At 47.1% G+C, this 17,354-nt stretch overlaps 1 long non-coding RNA gene across 1 annotated transcript; it reads left to right on the forward strand.

Annotated features, from left to right (window-relative positions):
• Positions 1-1,575, forward strand: LOC109288107. The gene is made up of 2 exons (XR_002095065.1): positions 1-84; positions 1,417-1,575. It is a non-coding gene; the product is annotated as an uncharacterized LOC109288107 (long non-coding RNA).
• The last annotated feature ends 15,779 nt before the right edge of the window (positions 1,576-17,354 follow it).

The following is a 17,354-nucleotide window of genomic DNA, read 5'->3' on the forward strand; positions in this document are numbered from 1 at the left end:
AGCACATTGCTGCTCTTCCCAGAGAGTGAGGGGACACTGGACCTTGAAGACCTCCTGGATCTCCAGAGCCGAGCAACAGCACAGGTGAGTTATCGGTGTGATGGAGCTGCATATAGGTTACCCAGCCTCCCAGGCTAGGGAGCTCCTGCTCCCAGACTCCAGTGAATGCATAAAGGTGAAGCTACATGTTATCCCTAGAGCTTACGAAAAGGCCCTCTCCGTGCCGGCATCTCCGCATTAAAGCTCATTAACTCGTGCTAAGTACCCTCTGAGCGTATCAAAGTTGCACCACTTCGGTGAGGGTTAACTCTGGGCTATGCAACCTAGCTCAAGCTCCTTACCTCGTGCTAAGTACCCCGAGTGTATCAAAGCTACACCACTTCGGGTGAGGGTTACCTCTGGGCCGTGCTATCTCGTGTTAAGGTAAGTCTAGTCTCCTCCAGGGAGATAAAATGATCAGTTTGCAATCCTCCAGTATCCCAGGATGCCATGCTCCCAACATCCTGCTCCCCCAGCAGTGATAGACGCCCAGTCTCCTGGCTCCTATCCCCTCCCCTGCTCCCCAGCCCTCTAGTGGCAAGTCGGAGCAGTGCAGGCAAGAAACATAATTAACCCTTAACGGGCGACAGCTCGGGCTCTAACTTTAACACCACTGAACCTGCGGCAGAGTTAGTGTGGACTAAGTGTAACGTGCAGCTTCACCCTAAATGCATCCTCAACACGCAGGAAAGGTGAGTAGAGCTAACTTCATCAGAAACCAGGCTTACGACAGCTCCTGAAAGAATTGTACTTGGCAGCTAAGAAATGCAAAGCACATCCTCTAAATCCTTCTTAAAAGGGCAGTGAAAATTAATCTCCCTGCTGGAGTTCTTCATTCATTAGAGCATCATTTATCAATTTAATTTAAGATTAGTTTATCTGCTAAAAAGCCCAGAGAGAGAACCTGCATCACACATGTTTGAGCATTAATGCCTAAGGATCTAATTGGGAAATACTTGAAATACCAAGTGAGGGCTTTTTCCTCTCCAGACACATTGTAATCAGAGATGCAGAAATGTTTCCTGCTATATATAATAACAATGTGTATTAGTCAAGACTTGTAATCGGTGAAGAGAATAGCAAAATAACAAAAGATTTGATAAAAGTGACTCACAAATGAATCTCATTAGGTGTGAAATGGAACAGCTCTACGTTCCTGGTGTAGATGTCTCAAGGATATTATTATTATCTGCACTTCTGCAATGCCTTTCATTTGTCAAACTTAGTACTTAACAAAGAGTAATTTATTAAGGCTCCCGCATTGGAGAGGGGGTGGGGGCTGGGGGGAGAGAAATGTATAACTTGTGATGTACAAAGACAGCATGCAAATAGTCCATGCAATTGTGCAAAAGAAAAATAAAACTCTTTTCATTTCAGCACCGTTTTGTGATGAAGAATTTTGCCTCTTGACTCATCTTCAGGGAAATGGGTGGGTTTATGCATGAAAATTAATGTGAAAAAAAGCCCAATGTGTGCACTTTTTATCTGAAAATTGCTCTTCAACTGAATTAAACCTTGACCTGTTTCCCATCAGAAGCACCTTGGGTTTCCTAGCTTTCTCAATCCTGGACTACCTCTGCGGCATTGCAGCAAGGTGGTCAGACCCCCCGGCATAACTGCAGGTTTCCCAAGAGCAACCCCATGCCCTGCACATTTCTGTACTGGTGCCATGGGAAATCAGGGGTCCAGAGCCCTGAATTTCCTTGAGGAGGAATCATAGAGTCTCCAGTATATGGATGAGAAGCCTGAGTTACAAAGCGTCTTGACTTAGGAGATGCAGTAAATCAGTGGCCTGCCAGGATGTAAAACCCCAGAGTCCTGATCCCCAGACACTTGCTCTGGCCATGAGGCAAGTTTTACCATTGCCCTGAAAGCTTATTAGGATGCTACCACCCTTGAAAAGAATAAGCCAGAGAGTTTCCACCAAAGGCAGCAGGGTGCTTCAAAGGTGAACCAAGAACTAAAGACCCCATGAGCAAAGTCTTTGTGAGATGCCCCTCATCTGTCCTCTGTGGTCCTGCCAAGTGTTGCAAGATGAGGGCAGCACATGATCCCTTGCTCATGGAGCTGTGCAGGGTGTTTCTGATGAGCGATGAAGGAGAAAAATACAGTTTTGTGGAAATTAAACTATTCAGAAATTCAGGCTATAGTTTGTGCCCTCCCAAAAACATTCAGAAATTTCAAACGGTGCTGACATGGGCTGCATGTGCACAGCCAGTTTGCATTCTAATTAGAGCGTATCAGAGCAGACTTGTCTAATTGCGTCCGCTCCACGGTCTAATTAAAATGCTCCCACATGGCCTCACTGGCACTTGTATAGGCTCCCATGGGTTTAAAAATGGCCACTGGGGCACTTCAACTAAACTTCATTGAATGAGGTTTAGATAATGGGACCTGCAACCATTTTTAAATCCATAGGGGCTTAATACACATGACACTGTGGCATTTTAATTACAGCGGCTCTCTGGGAACTGTTTTAATTAAACCTTGCCCTCCCCACCCCAATCCCCTCAACTCCCAAGCACATGTACGGGCATACCTTGGAGATATTGCGGGTTCAGTTCCAGACCACCTCAATAAAGCGAGCCACACGAATTTTTTGGTTTCCCAGTGCATATAAAAGTTATGTTTACACTATACTGTAGTCTATTAAGTGTGCAATAGCATTATGTCTAAAAAAACAATGTACATACCTTAATTAAAAAATACTTTATTGCTAAAAAATGCTAACCATCATCTGAGCCTTCAGCGAGTCGTAATCTTTTTGCTGGTGGAGGGTCTTGCCTCAATTTGTAAAAAACGCAATATCTGCAAAGCGGAATAAAGCGAAGCGCAATAAAACGAGGTATGCCTGTATAGGCCACCATTGTTTTGAACCCAAACTTTCCAGCTGTTGAGTTGGGGTTTTCATTTCAACACATCATCTGAGATATGCATATCCATATCTATATATATCTATAAATATACACTAGGGTGGACATCGTAGAGGACAGTCCGGTTGTCCTCTGTTCTCTACTGGTATGCAGCCAGATGCCTTTATGTCCTCTATTTTTCTCTTTAAGAGAAAAATAGAGGACATAAAGGTATTGGGTTTTGTATCAATAGAGGATAGAGGACAGAGTAGCAGAAAACCTAAATGTCCTCTATGATGGCCACTCTTATATATGCATGTGTGTGTCTGTATGTGTGTAGATGCATGTGTATGTATGTGTATATCTATATCTACATATATCTGTAGATAAAGATATAGAAATATCTATATAGATATCTATCTACATCTATATCTAGATATCTATATATGTCTAGATATATATAAAGGGGAACAGCTTTAAAAAGGGGGCTAAAAGAGCCACATGTAAAATAAAACCACATTTTGCTGTCAGGTAAGACATGTGGCCTCGACCCAAAAAGAAATGTGTCAAGGTTTTTTTTTTTAGTTTGCCAACTTCTTTCCCCCTCACCAAATTCCTGTTTCAATCAATGGAAACTTTCTGTCCTCATTTTTGGTTGAGTCCCTGGAGTAAAAACTTCGCTATTTGCCCAGCTTTACTCCTATCTTTTTCCCCTCCAGACCACTTAGATTGAGCTGGTAGTTCTATCTACTGGCATGGTTGTAGCCCTTCTCTACAGCGATGATCTTGCCATGTAGAAAGGTAATATCCATCCCACGGTTCCCCATTGCATCCTGAGCCTGGAGAGCACTGCATGCCAGCACTCACTGCAATTCCCGCACTAAAGGTTTTTGTCAGACATGCCCTGAGACGATGTCACAAAACTGCCCATCCTGCAAAGAGCTAGAAAACACCAACACTTACATTTCCACTCCCAGTCACCCATGACTAAATCCCCCTAAATGATTGCCTCTAGATTTAGGACAAGATGCAATCTCTGGCTCTTAGAGTGACATTTTCAATCAGCTGCTGCCTGCCTTTTTCTTGGCTTTCTGCAGGCATCTGCCTGGTTTTATTTCTGGTCTCAAACACCACAAATTTAATCAGTCATCATCCCCCTGTTCTAGGCATGTGAGGCCGTTTGAAAGCCCTTGCATTCACCGAATGTCATTAGGCTGCTGTGATGGAGTTGCTGTGCCTGTACCCTGGCCCCACTGCTTATTACAAGGCAATAAAAGATAACACTGTTATTGCTCAATAGCCCCCTGCTAGGTAAAGCCCTGAATAACCTATGAAAACAGTGTGACTGGAAAAAAGGACAAGACTTTTACATTTCTCTTGACTAATCTAAAAGGTTAATGGAAGGGGGAAAGTAGGTCTCCTGCAAGCTATCATTTTGCATGCTAAGCCTTCTTCAGCAGCGACGTTGCAAGACTACAGGGCTGTCTGCTCCTCAGAAGAAGTCAGTGGAGATGGAAGAGTTTATCCCCCATGCCCGAGAAGGTGGATGGGTGCAATCAATAAGGTAATGACTGTCAGTGCTGGCTTTTAGGTTGGGGGATCTCTGTTCTGGCTGGCACATAGCAGCTGATAGTATTGCTACGGGGCAAAGTGGGGACCGTCTGAGGGATGGATCATGGCATGCACTGCCCCATGCACTACATATCCATCTATGTGCAGAGGGTGTTTGCTTAGAAGGAAGGACCAGGATGCTTCTCTCTTACAAGCCCCGAGGTAACTTTTTCACGATCCAGGAACAAACATGGCTCAGAACTGCCCTCTGGGGATTTCAATGTAGGAGTTGTGAGGGCATGTCAGAGGGTCTGCTCCTGCCATACTGAACCCATGTATAGGGCGGTGTGACAACCAGAGGCTCCTATCACTATAAATGGAGAGTGCAGAGGGCTAAGCTTGCTGTCTGGGGCAGGTTGGCTATTAAGCAAGGGGGAAACCCCTGTGGGTGGCTGAGGAGCCACCTGACAGGAAGGGGAGGTGCTTAGAGGCATATAAGACCAGTGCCTAGAGCAAGGAGGGCAGTCTGGCCCTGCAGGCTGCACGGGAAGGAGCTCCTGGCAGAGAGGGGCTTCAGGAGGCAGACCCACAGTTGCCCAAGGGAGCTACATGGAGACAACTAAGGGGGATTAATGCTCGTTCCTGCCCAGAGCAGGGAGTTGGACTCGATGATGTGATAGGTCCCTTCTCACTCTAGAAATCTATGATTATGGCTTCTGGAGGGGTATTGACTTAGAGGGAGGATACATTTTAGTTAGGAAGTGAGCACCAGGAAGGTAACCTTCCCTAAGCCAGGGACCTCAGGGAGCTGAGCACCATGACAGTAAACTTCCCTGGGCCAGGGACCTCAGGGGGCTGAGAAGCCTGAAAGGGCAAGACGAAGGCCAGGAGCTCAGAGCTCAAGCAGTTGAGGCAGGATGCTGGGGCCCAGAAGCTGAGATCCAAGACAGTGGACTTGGGCTGAGGGGCACAGCCAGAAAAAAAGTGGGTAAAGCCAGGAAGGCTTAAGCCCCAACAAAGGTGAGGTTTGAGGAGTCAAGTGTAGAGTCAGGGCAGGGGATCCCCTCCAAATAGAGATCAAGTGACGTCTGTGAGGGGTGGGCATGGCTATAGGGGAGGATGAAGGCCCTGATTATCACCCCTGAGGTGGCTAGTGCCCTAGCCACCTCAGGATAGGGCCAGGAGGGCATTGGTTTAGCACCAGAGGGGCATGAATGGTGCCAGCCAGGCATGTGGACAAGAGACGGCTGAGGTACTGAGACTTGCTTTGGGACTCTGGGACAACCTCCTTAAGACACATCAAGGCATGGCATGAGAGGTAGAAAAGGGAGGGTTCCCTGAGGAAAGGCAATGGGGCAGGAATTGCTTGGCCATGGAGGGCATCACAGCCATCCCTGTGGCCTGATCCTGCTACAGTTTTCATAGTTTCTAGGGTCTGAAGGGACCTGAATAGATCATCAAATCTGACCCCCTGCCCTGGGCAGGAACGAGTGCTGGAATCATAATACCTCAGCCAGATATCTATCCAACCTCCTCTTGAAGACCCCAAGGTAGGGGAGAGCACCACTTCCTTTGGGAGCCCATTCCAGAGCCTGGCAGTCCTAACCATAAAGTAATGCCTCCTGATATCAAGCCTGAACTTGCTCTCAATCAATTTGTGGCCTTTATTCCTTGTTTTCCCAGGTGGTGCCCTGGGGAACAGAGCCTCACCTACTTTCCACTGGTCCCCCCGGTGAGGTTTTAGACGGCCACCAGATCCCCTCTCAGCCTTCTTTAGTGGAGGCTGAATAGGTTCAAGCCCTTTAGCCTCTCCTCATAGGGCCTGCCCTGCTGCCCCTTGACCATGTGAGTGGCCTCCTCTGGACCCTCTCCATGTTGGCCACATCCCTCCTGAAGTGCGGCGCCCAGAACTGGACGCAGTACTCCAGCTGTGGCCTGACCACTGCCGCATAGAGGGGGAGGGTCACCACCCTGGACCTGCTCGTGATGCATCTGTGGATGCACGACAAGGTACAGTTAGCCTTATTGACCCCTTCCTCACATTAGTGGCTCATGTTCATCCTCCAGTAAACAATGACTCCAAGATCCCTTTCTGCCACCGTGTTGACAAGAAGGGTGTTCCCCAGCCTGTAGGTATGTTGCTGGTTCCTTCTCCCTAGGTGCAGCACCTTGCCCTTGTCTGCGTTGAACTCCATCCTAGTCTCATCCGCCCACCCTTGTAACCTGTCTGGATCTAGCTGTATTCTGTCCCTCCCCTCCAGCATGCCCACCTCGCCACACAACTTGATGTCGTCAGCGAATTTGGACAGCGTGCTTTCCACACCCACATCCAGATCGCTGATAAAGATGTTGAATAGTACAGGCCCCAGGACAGAGCCCTGGGGGACTCCACTGCCCACATCCCTCCAGGTTGAAAACGACCCATCCACCACCACTCTCTGGGTGTGACCATCGAGCCAATTTGCCACCCATCTGACTGTGTAGCCATCAATGCCACAGTCACCTAGCTTTTTTATGAGAATTGGGTGAGAAACAGTGTCAAAGGTTGCAATAAGTAAGAGACTGAGACTCACTCCCAGGGGAGTGGACAAGACACTCCTGGTACTGGTGGAACGGGCCTGGCAGGTACTCCAATCCCCATGCACGCTTATAGCTGGGAGCTGTAGTTCACACAGGAAACCTCCCCTGCAAAAAGGTGGCATCTTAATGCCACCATTCAGCTGTTGTTCCTTCTTCATAAGCAAGCCCCCTTATTCCCTAATTAGCAGACTGGCACCTAATAGAAAACTCAATGTTCCGTTAAGAGAAATAGGGTCAAGCTGATGGTGGTTAGCTTTGGGGAGAGAAGAAGGCATGGCTGTCTCGCACTTGTTTGCATGTGGGTGCCGGTATAACTCACTTGCATTTAAATTAAGTGCCCCCTTGCTGGCTTGCCTATCACCCATGTCCTTAATCTCTCAACTAAGCCAAATCCAATGTCTCCTAGCTTAGAGGAGTCATCATTCAGGTTTCTTGAGAGGAAAATCATGTTACCTTTTAGTCTCATTAACAGAGAGGAATTCTTTCCTGGTCAGGGGGAATTAATTTTCCTACAGTTGTTTGTTTTTAAAGGAAGCTCTGATTTTCAGAGAGGGCCTGGCAGTACTGTATTTATTCATATGCCACATTCTCCTTTTTTCCTTTAAAATTAGCAGCTGAGGATTGGGATGAGCATTTTAAATGAGGAAATTGATTTTGAACAGTTTGGTTAAAAGGAAAAATCTCTTTTTCTTCATTCTGCCTTTCCAAAACATGGTGTGTCTCTTATTTGGGAGCAGGTGGCATGCAAATAAATATGGCATTTCATCCAGAAGTGGAACTGGCTCTACTAATTTCAGCAATGATCAGAGCTGCCCTTTCTGTAAAAGGAGAATAGTCTGATGTTGATTCCAGGTTTCTTTGACTATCCTCCTTGTCTAGAAACCCCTGCTGCTGTGGGTTAATAATGTTTCAAGTCTAGGCTGTTCACTTCTCCTATTTTCTACCCAGGTCCTGCATCTTATAGCAAACCAAACTGCCCCTTGTTTGAAAAACTGAAATAAGACTGATGAATAACAGACAGCACCCAGACATATTTTTCTCTGTTGTTATTTCTAAAGCAGCTATTGTAGGTCACAGGCACTGTACATGTGTTACAGAAACAAGTGATTTCTTCTTAGTCCTTGTTTGTGCTACATTCAAGGGCTGAAAAACATTTTCACAAATACCTGGGGCTTCTCTAAATACCTGCAGTTCAGATAAGCAAATAAATGTGTTTAAACCCAACTATATTCAGGGAAATATTTAAACATATACTTAAAAAGTTCTATTGAAGTGAATGGGACTTAAGAGTTAAACATATGCCTTCCCAAATAGGAATACTTTCTCAAATTAAGTCTTATATAGATGCCTATCGTGGGATCAGCCCCAACAAATCATAGCCAACCCGGCATGATCCTTCATGATTCATGAAAGGATGCTTGAATCAGATTTTTGCCTATCCACCCAGCTTTAATCATAAGCTCCACACATTGCCTGCTGTCTTCATCATTCAGCTGGCTAGGAAAAAAAGAGATAATTACAGAACATTTGTTTGGTAATTGTCTACTTCTATTTTGGAGTTTGTTTCTAGCACTAACGAATGTGAATCCATTATACCATTTATCATGTTAGGAGTCAGGTTGAGGAGCATTTTTAATCAGGAACTATTTTGGTTGGTATGAGAAATAACCCTGTAGGACCACTGACAGCATATATGAGTGGAAAAAATCTGTGGTGGGAAATGAAAGGGTAGGTAGTTTTGCAGAATAAAGAGCTCCAGGAAAATCTCTCTTCTTCGGTCGTACAGCGTGTTCTCGTTGCCTGTGAAGTGGGTAGTTGCAGACTTCCCCCCGCCCACAGACACTGATGTCTAATTCTTTAATCGCCTAAATGGTTACTAGATGGCATTTGTTTCCTGTCCCCCCCCCGTAACATCCATGCAACAGTCTTGTACATCATTTTTTTAATAGAAGCAGTATCACTTTAGAAGTATAGGGCACTTTCCGGTGACTTCACACATGGCACATGAGACAACATGAGCAAGGACCACCCACTCATCCAGAGGGCTAGACGTTCATCTATCTGCCTTGTTTAGCTATCCGCTGCTCCATGGACAAAAGTTACCCTGGGCGCTTGTACACGTCACGATTCTGTATGTGTATAGAGGCAATGCTCTCCTTGGGCTCAACACAGAGGGGCTGGACCCGATGAGCTGCAAGTTCCCTTCCAGCCCCTAACAACTATGAGACCATGAAACAGGGGTGAACATCCTATAAACACACAGCTGTGTGAGAGTGATCTTGCAGCTTAGCACACACAGTATCTTCTCTCTTAAAATAACTGGATAATTGATGCACAAATCGTGGGCACAAAAATCTATCTGGAGGGCCCAACCACTGGGTTGACAAAAGGCATCGTCTTTACAGAAGTAGTTTTCATTATATAAGTACAGCAGGAAGTATTTGAGGATGCTTCAGTTTGGCATCTTAAAAGACGAGGTTGCTTGACAACAATGGCCCCTGGAGAGCTGGGTAAAAATGTTTGGATGATGAATAGCAAATTTCCTGAAAAATCTTTACAAGAGACTGTGATGATTTGTAAAACCTCCCCTCTCCACCTAAGAAATGGTGGTGGTGGGGGGAATCACGTCAATACAGTCAAAATACAGAATTGCATTTCAAGGTCTTCAACATTTTGTCTCAGAAATGCCATTGTAGTTGCTGGACATTTTCTAAATAAAACTGTTTGAATTTTTGTTTCAAGCAAGACTTTTTCCAATAACTTAAAAATAAATAAATAAAATTGACCAAAATTTAAAAGGAAAAACATTTAAAAAAAAAAAAGGGAATAAATGACTCAGAAGGAAGTGATTCAATTTGGATCGAATAAAATGTTTTAGCTTGATTTGAAATGTAATATTTCAGGGAGTTTTGCTGAAAAGTTTGAAAGCAATCAAAAACTTTCTATTTTGGCTCAATCCCAACCATTTTGATTTTTGTATGTTGGTTCAGCCCTTGGCCCAGATATTGCTTCTTCGTTCAGCTCTATCCTGCTGCACAAGTTTCACTGCACATAAGAATAGCTTTACTCACTGACTGGTTTGACAATGCATCTGAACACAGGACCAATGGCGAGGGAGGGAAGGTGAGTCATAGACTAGATCCATCAGGACCGCGGCTAAAAGAACGGTAACTTGGCTGATAGCTGAAGCCTGTTCCCCTCCGGCTCTTATGAAAACCATGCTAAGGGCTGAAGAGAGAATGAGAGCTGGCAGTCTCAACCCAAGGGACCGCTTCAAATAACCCACCCAACCTCTGTATGAAATAGCAAACATGTAGGGCTCATCTATACCATGGCACAGCTGAGCCCTGCCTACCTGACTCCTCTGACCTGGTTCAGGCAGATCTGCCCCCAGGTCTGCGATTTCCACTGGGTGCTGGGAAGGAGCCCACAGTGGTTTCACTGAGGGATGTGGACTCAGTGGGTGGGGTGCAAGTGGGGCACCCTCAGGCCTCTCTGGGAGTTGCCATTGCTGCAGTATAGACCAGTTTTTCATTTGTGGACATCTTTGGAAATTTTGAACGGCAGTACAGGCCCCTTTGAATTGTACGTGTAAGTATTCATGTACATTTGATTGATCATAGCCATCTTGGACCACTGGCTTAGAGGGTAGTAATCAATGGCTTAATGTCTAGTTGGCAGCCAGTATCAAGTGGAGTGCCCCAGGGGTTGGTTCTGGGGCCAGTTTTGTTCAATGTCCTCATCAACGACCTGGAAGATGGGATGGATGCACCCTCAGCATGTTTGCAGATGACACCAAGCTGTGGGGAGAGGTAGATGTGTTAGAGGGTAGGGCTAGGATGCAGAGGGACCTGGACAAATTGGAGGATTGGGTCAAAACAAATCTCATGAAGTTCAACAAGGACAAGTGCAAAGTCCTGCACTGAGGAGGGAGCGATCCCCTGCACCGGTGCAGGGTGGGGGTGACAGGCTGGACAGCAACTCTGCAGAGAAGGACCTGGGGGGGGACCGGGGCAAGAAGCTGGACAGGAGCCAGCAGTGTGCCCTTGGTGCCAAGAAGGCAAACAGCATCCTGGGCTGCATCGGTAGGAGCGTTGCCAGCAGATCAAGGGCAGCGATTATTCCCCTCTATTCAGCACTGGGGAGGCCACATCTGGAGTCCTGTGTCCAGCTGTGGGCCCCCCTCTACAGAAAGGATGTGGACACGTTGGAGAGAGTCTAGTGGAGGGCAATGAAAATGGTTGGGGGCTGAAGGACAGGAGTGGTGAGGAGAGGCTGAGGGAACTGGGGTGATTGAATCTGCAGATGAGAAAACCAAGGGGGTTTGAATAGCAACCTTCACCTCTCTGCAGGGGGGCTGCAAAGAGGATGGAGCTGGACTGGTCTCAGTGGGGGAAGATGACAAGGAGCAATGGGCTCAGGTTGCAGCAAGAGAAGCTGAGGTTGGATATTAGGAAAAAAATTCTCACGAGGAGGGTGATGAAGCCCTGGAACAGGTCACCTACAGGGGTTGTGGAGTCTCCATCCTTGGAGGTTTTGAAGACCTGGGTAGACAAAGCCTTGGCTGGGATGATGTAGTTGGGGCTGGTCCTGCTTGGAGCAGGGGGTTGGACTAGATGTGACGTCCTGAGGTCCCTCCCAGCCCTCATTGTCTATGAGTCTATGATCCTTTTATGGGGAAGCTGCTTTTAAAAACAAAGTATTCTGATGGCTACAGGACTTAATGATAATTAAGGCTGGACCTGATCCAACTCCTATTAAAGTCTTTGGTGTAAAGTCTAGGGAAGGTCCTGATAACTCTGCATATACGTATGAAGGGCATTTGCATCCAAAAACTTGCAAAGGACAATTTTTCCAAGTATTTAGTTGGTCCAATAAATTATATGACATCTGCCCAAAGAAGCTTGCCGGCCTATGAAACGCACTGCAGAAGTGACCATCGTTGTCCTCTGTGGAGGGGATGCTCCCTCTTCCTTGACATTTTGCATTACCAAATCCCTCAGGTAGGAAGGGGTGGTGCACCTCCAGTGCAAAGAGGGTAATTTAATTTCCAAGAGCAAAGGATATGGCCCCTGTTTAAGAGGTTGACTCTTAGGTTTTCACTTGCACTAAACCAGTAATATTAACCTCAGAGCCTAGTAATCGGCTCCTGCCTTGTACAAATTTTGTGCAAGGTGCCGTGCAGCCTGCCAGTTTGTTTTCTACATCTGATCTGAGCTGTGTAACCTTTTTAAGGGCCTTCCTAAAGCAATCCTTAACTCACTTGCAGATAAACTGTGAGTCTAAAGGTTAACAGTGCTTTATTACTGCTGCAGTGGAATCAAAGATTTCAAAGGCCACTGTCAAAAGGGTTTAGGATTTTGAAGGGAAAAAAACAGCTATTGATTATAATCATAACCCTTTCAAAGGGGAAATTGGGATTTTTTTTCCCTTGACTAATTATGTGTGCTTTTCCTCCATTGTCTGCCCACTCTTGTTTATGGAGGGTTGCTTTGCAGAACTGGGACATCGGCAGGTTTGATTTTTCAAACCGAATGTATTGAAAAAGTACATGAAGAAATGCACAGGCTTTAAAACTAAATAGGAAGGGAATGGTGTGTTAAGTGGTCTGTCTATAAGCCAGGTCAGTGTCCTTGAAAATAGCTTCATTTTGCTTAGGCAGTCTGCATCGCTAAATGGTTTTTCCCCCTCTCATGGGCAGGCGAACCCTGCTATCTTGTCATGAGGCTCGGGAACGAGAGGCCAGGCACCACCTGATGAAGCAGAAGCAGGGCAACCAACTGGCCTGAAGAGGCTTTTACACAATTTAACACCTTAGAAAGTCTTTGGTGACAAAATGCCACTTCATTGCAATCAGCATTAGTGGAGAAGGGGTGAGAGAAGTTGCAGGTAATCAGGGCTCAGAGCAGATGTCGACTGTCAAGGCTTTCTGAAACGGACGCTGGCCCTGCCCCACTTGCAAGAGTCAGAGAGAGATCAGGCTGGGAGGGAGCTCCAGAGGTCACATCTACTCCGATCCAAGGCAGGATCAGCCCCATCCAAACCAGCCCATACAACCATAATCTAAACTCTACATAAAACGACCCTCACCCCTGAGACATCATAGACCTCACACCTGAATCTGCCGCAGGTAAAGCAGGGGGACCACGGCAGCCAACGTCCTGCTCCTATAAAATATGCAAAGAGAAGACAGAGTTATCTGCAAACTCCACGGTCAGAGAGTTTCTCCAGCTTCTGGTGCACTTTGCTTTCTGGCCCAGTTGGATATTTTGGCAGAGTATGGAATAAGGGGATGGATCTGGTCCAACATGTGCATCTGAATTGTCAAAATTATCGGTGGGAAGAGATGTTCCCTAGGAAAAGGAACAGACATTGCATATATCCCTGGATAAGTTATGATGGTGCTTGTCCTGGAACAAACATATCCCAGGATTGGGATGTTACATGCATCACCCTTCTAATCTGAGTGTTTGAGTCCTATTGATTCAATGATGCAGTCCCAGGATAACTGTACAGGCCTACTTTGTAATATCCCAGGATAAACTGTTACGACCTTTTATTAGGATTTATCCCAGGACAATGGACGTTGACATCTGTACGACTGCATTTTCTCCAGGGGGGGAATGGTTTATCCCAGGATAAATGCAACATCTATTTGCAGCTTAAGTCTCAAATGTGAATCAGATTTCTTTCTGGCATAAGCACATCTATATCTTTCATGAACAGCTGGATGAGATAAAGAAGCAGACTCATGGGGGATGATTGCTTTTTGGAAGCTATCTGCATTGTGCAATGGAGAGGCTATGAATGTGCAGGCCACTATCTACCTACTTGTCCTTCCAGGACAGATAGAGATTAGACTTCTAATGACCCCCTGTCTCCAAATTTTTAAGAGGTTTCCACTGTATCTTGGGCTTGAATCCAAGCAAAACTCAGAAGCAGGATGACCCCAGACTCTGACATGGGCCGTGATGGCAGCAGTCTATAAGGATCAGCTGATTCAAGACATCGAACATGAATTTGAACTCCAGGTCTTCCAGGAGCCTCAGCCCCACCTCAGCCCTGGTGTGACCTTGCTTGGAAACTTGGCTGCTCTGCCTAGCTGAGCAATTCAAGCTAGTGTGCAAGGCACCATTGCACAACCTCCTTTCTGCAAAATGTTCTTCCATGATGTAAGCCTGTATGTGCTCATTTAGGAAGACACCTCCCATTGCTGTCCCTGTCCTCTGATCTGTATTTTAGCTAGAAGGCAATTTCTCTGACGAGATGTGGATCTACAGTAGATGCAACGCCTTCATGGAGAGCCCTACAGGTTATAATCATGTATACTTTAGGGCTTGCTTCCTGGAACAGGAGGAAGGCAACCTCGGCTAGATGGGGCTGATTAAACAAGCAGGAACCCATCTTTGGAGAGTTATGAAACTCCCTTGGACTGCCTGCGTCAGACTTCCTGGATAAGGGATGGATGAGAAAGCCAGGAATAGAGCTAGGATGAAATTTAACTGTACAAACTTCAAGGTCACGTCATTAGGGACAAAGGAGGAAGAAGACTTGAGCGTATTGGTCAATCACAGGATGACGAGGAGCCTCCAGGATGGCTATGGAAAAGCATCATCATCTTCTTCGGCAATCCCTCACAGTCGAAGGTGGTTGTCTTAGCTGTATGTCCAAAAATGTACCCTTCCAGAAGACGGTATAGCCACCTGCCTGCTCTTTGAGCTGCCCATGTCCTGCTCGCCAGGTCTCGCTCAGTGCAGTGACATCGATGTTGTCACCTGAGCTCTCGGGCCACAATTGCAGGGCAATGCTCTGGGTGTCCATGCTTAGGGTTGTCCATAAGGGTCCTGATGTTCCCGGGCCTGAAAATAATGGTGCATTTTTGCTGGTGTTTTCAACCACAGTAAAGGTGATCCCACTGGACACAGTGATCTAGTCAGGAAGAAATACAGCATTATAGTATTAAATAGGCTATGTTTAGGGCATCTTTCCAGCCCTTTCCTCATGTGGGGTGATCAGAGCCGATCCGGAAGAGGGCTGCTCAATCACAGTTACAGCTGCCCAGTTGCTCTCTGCCCAAGTGCTGGATGACCTTCTTGCAACTGCTGCCTTCATGCCAGTTCATGACAAGGAGTGTCCACACCTCATAATCTTGCTCCTGGCACCATTAGCTGGTTGCCAACGGGCTTGAGGCATGTGTTGGCATGGAAGATGCTTGTGCATGACTTCTTTTAGCTGCTGCATATCAGCTTCCACATGGCTCTGGACAGATCAAGACCTTGATCCAATGGCAAGGAGATGGAGACATCTGGGGATCTCGTTCTGCTGCAGCCTTTGTCCGCCTTCACAGCCACGGAGATTTTGACATCATCTTCCACCGGCTCTGCCATTGAGGACCCATGTCTAAGGACTGGGCAAGCTTATAGTGGTGACCTGCACTCACCATGTCACAGCATGTGGCTTTTCAGGAGGGAAACCATTGCTATCTGCTGTCCTCACATCCTGGCGGTGCTGCCGCTGCTTGGTCTGCAACTGCTTATTCATTGGAGTTCCCCCTGCTTATTTCACAGTGAACCTTCCCTGAAGGTCATTTCTCCTTCCACCACCCATGCACAAGCTGGGTAGCAGTACAGCTCTGCCCCACAGGGTCCAAAGTGTGTTATACAAGGGACTGGAAGAGTTCACCCAGAATCCTATGCATTGTTCTGGTGAGCGGGGTTCAGGATAGATGCATTCATCCTGGAACTGAAGCAGACAAGAGGATGATGGGGGGAATGGAGGAAGGCTTATCTATTTAGCCTTTGCACCAATCCTGGGACTGTAGCCTAGATGCATCCTCTGCTCATTCGTTCCTGCTCAGGGCAGGGCAAAGCGCACACCGGGCATGTCTACACGTGCATTTATGCTGGCTTAAATTTACTGTGCAGTAAATTCCCTGCACAGTGGGAATAGGCTGGTGTCCACACGTGCAGGCATTAAGATGCATTAACGCTGTGTGTGAACTGACTTGGGACTAAATTTAATTTCCAGTCAGTCCACACACACGGTGTTACTGCACAGTAAGGCGTCTACACATCCGTTACTGTGCAGTAACTAAGCGGGTGTAAGTTCGGTACCTGCATGATGCTCAAGTCAGTGTAAGTAGCCATTCTTACTACATGGTAAGTTTGTGCATGTGTCGACATACAGCTGTACTGCACAGTAATTTCAGGTGCTGAGTAGTAAACGCACATGTGTAGACGCACCCACTGTCGGCAGTGAGTCCAGCTTACAGTGGCCCTGGATGCACATTGAGAAACACACCTGAGATGCACAGTGGTACATGGGAGGGTGCTGAGTGGGTGTGAGGGGTTTCTAGCTACCTACACTGCCTAATTTCTAGGCTTTGGGATGTGTTGGGTGGGAGCAAGGGTTTGAGATGTGCTTCACAGCCCCGGTGCCCAGCCTGGCACAGAGATGGAGCAGGTACAGCCTAACAGAAAGCATGCGTTTAATGGGGCAAAACAACAGCAAAATCATTCTCCATCAATATGTCTGGGTTTAGACCCCAGGGAGGGGGAAGAGCTCCAAGCTTAGGGCTATTGCTGGCACAGGATCCCCCAGGGGTAACTAAGCTCTGAATAAATTACAGCTGGAAATGGGAAAACGGCTTCTACCCAGCCGGTCCGGACAATCTCCACCCTAGAGTGCTAAAGGAATTGGCTGCGGTCATTGCGGGAACCCTGGCGCGGCTGTACGAGCACTCGTGGTGCTCTGGTGTGGTGCCAGAGGACTGGAAGAGGGCCAGCGTGGTTCCCATCTTCAAAAAGGGGAGGAAGGAGGACCCGGGAAACTATAGGCCAGTTAGTCTTACCTCGATCCTGGGCAAGCTGTTCAAGAAAATTATTCTGGCACGCATCCAGGAGGGGCCAGCAGGGGATTTCATGCCTAGGGGCAACCAACACGGGTTCATTAGCAGCAGGTCCTGTCAGACCAACCTGGTGGCCTTCTACGACCAGGTCACCAAATCCTTGGACACAGGGATAGCAGTGGACGTAGTCTTCCTGGACTTTCAGAAGGCCTTCAACACTGTCTCTCACCCCGTTCTCATTAAGAAACTGGGGGCTGTGGTGTCGACACCCACACAGTCAGATGTGTCGCCAACTGGCTGGAGGGCCGCACCCAGAGAGCGGTGGTGGACGGGTCATTCTCAACCTGGAGGGATGTGGGCAGTGGGGTCCCACAGGGCTCGGTCCTTGGGCCCGCACTGTTCAACATCTTCATCAGTGACTTGGACGAGGGGGTAAAAAGCACCTGTTCAAATTTGCTGATGACACTAAGATGTGGGGGGATGTG

The sequence above is a fragment of the Gavialis gangeticus genome, unplaced genomic scaffold (genome assembly GCF_001723915.1).
Source record: "Gavialis gangeticus isolate Ggan-Ray unplaced genomic scaffold, GavGan_comp1, whole genome shotgun sequence".
Lineage (NCBI taxonomy): Eukaryota > Metazoa > Chordata > Crocodylia > Gavialidae > Gavialis > Gavialis gangeticus.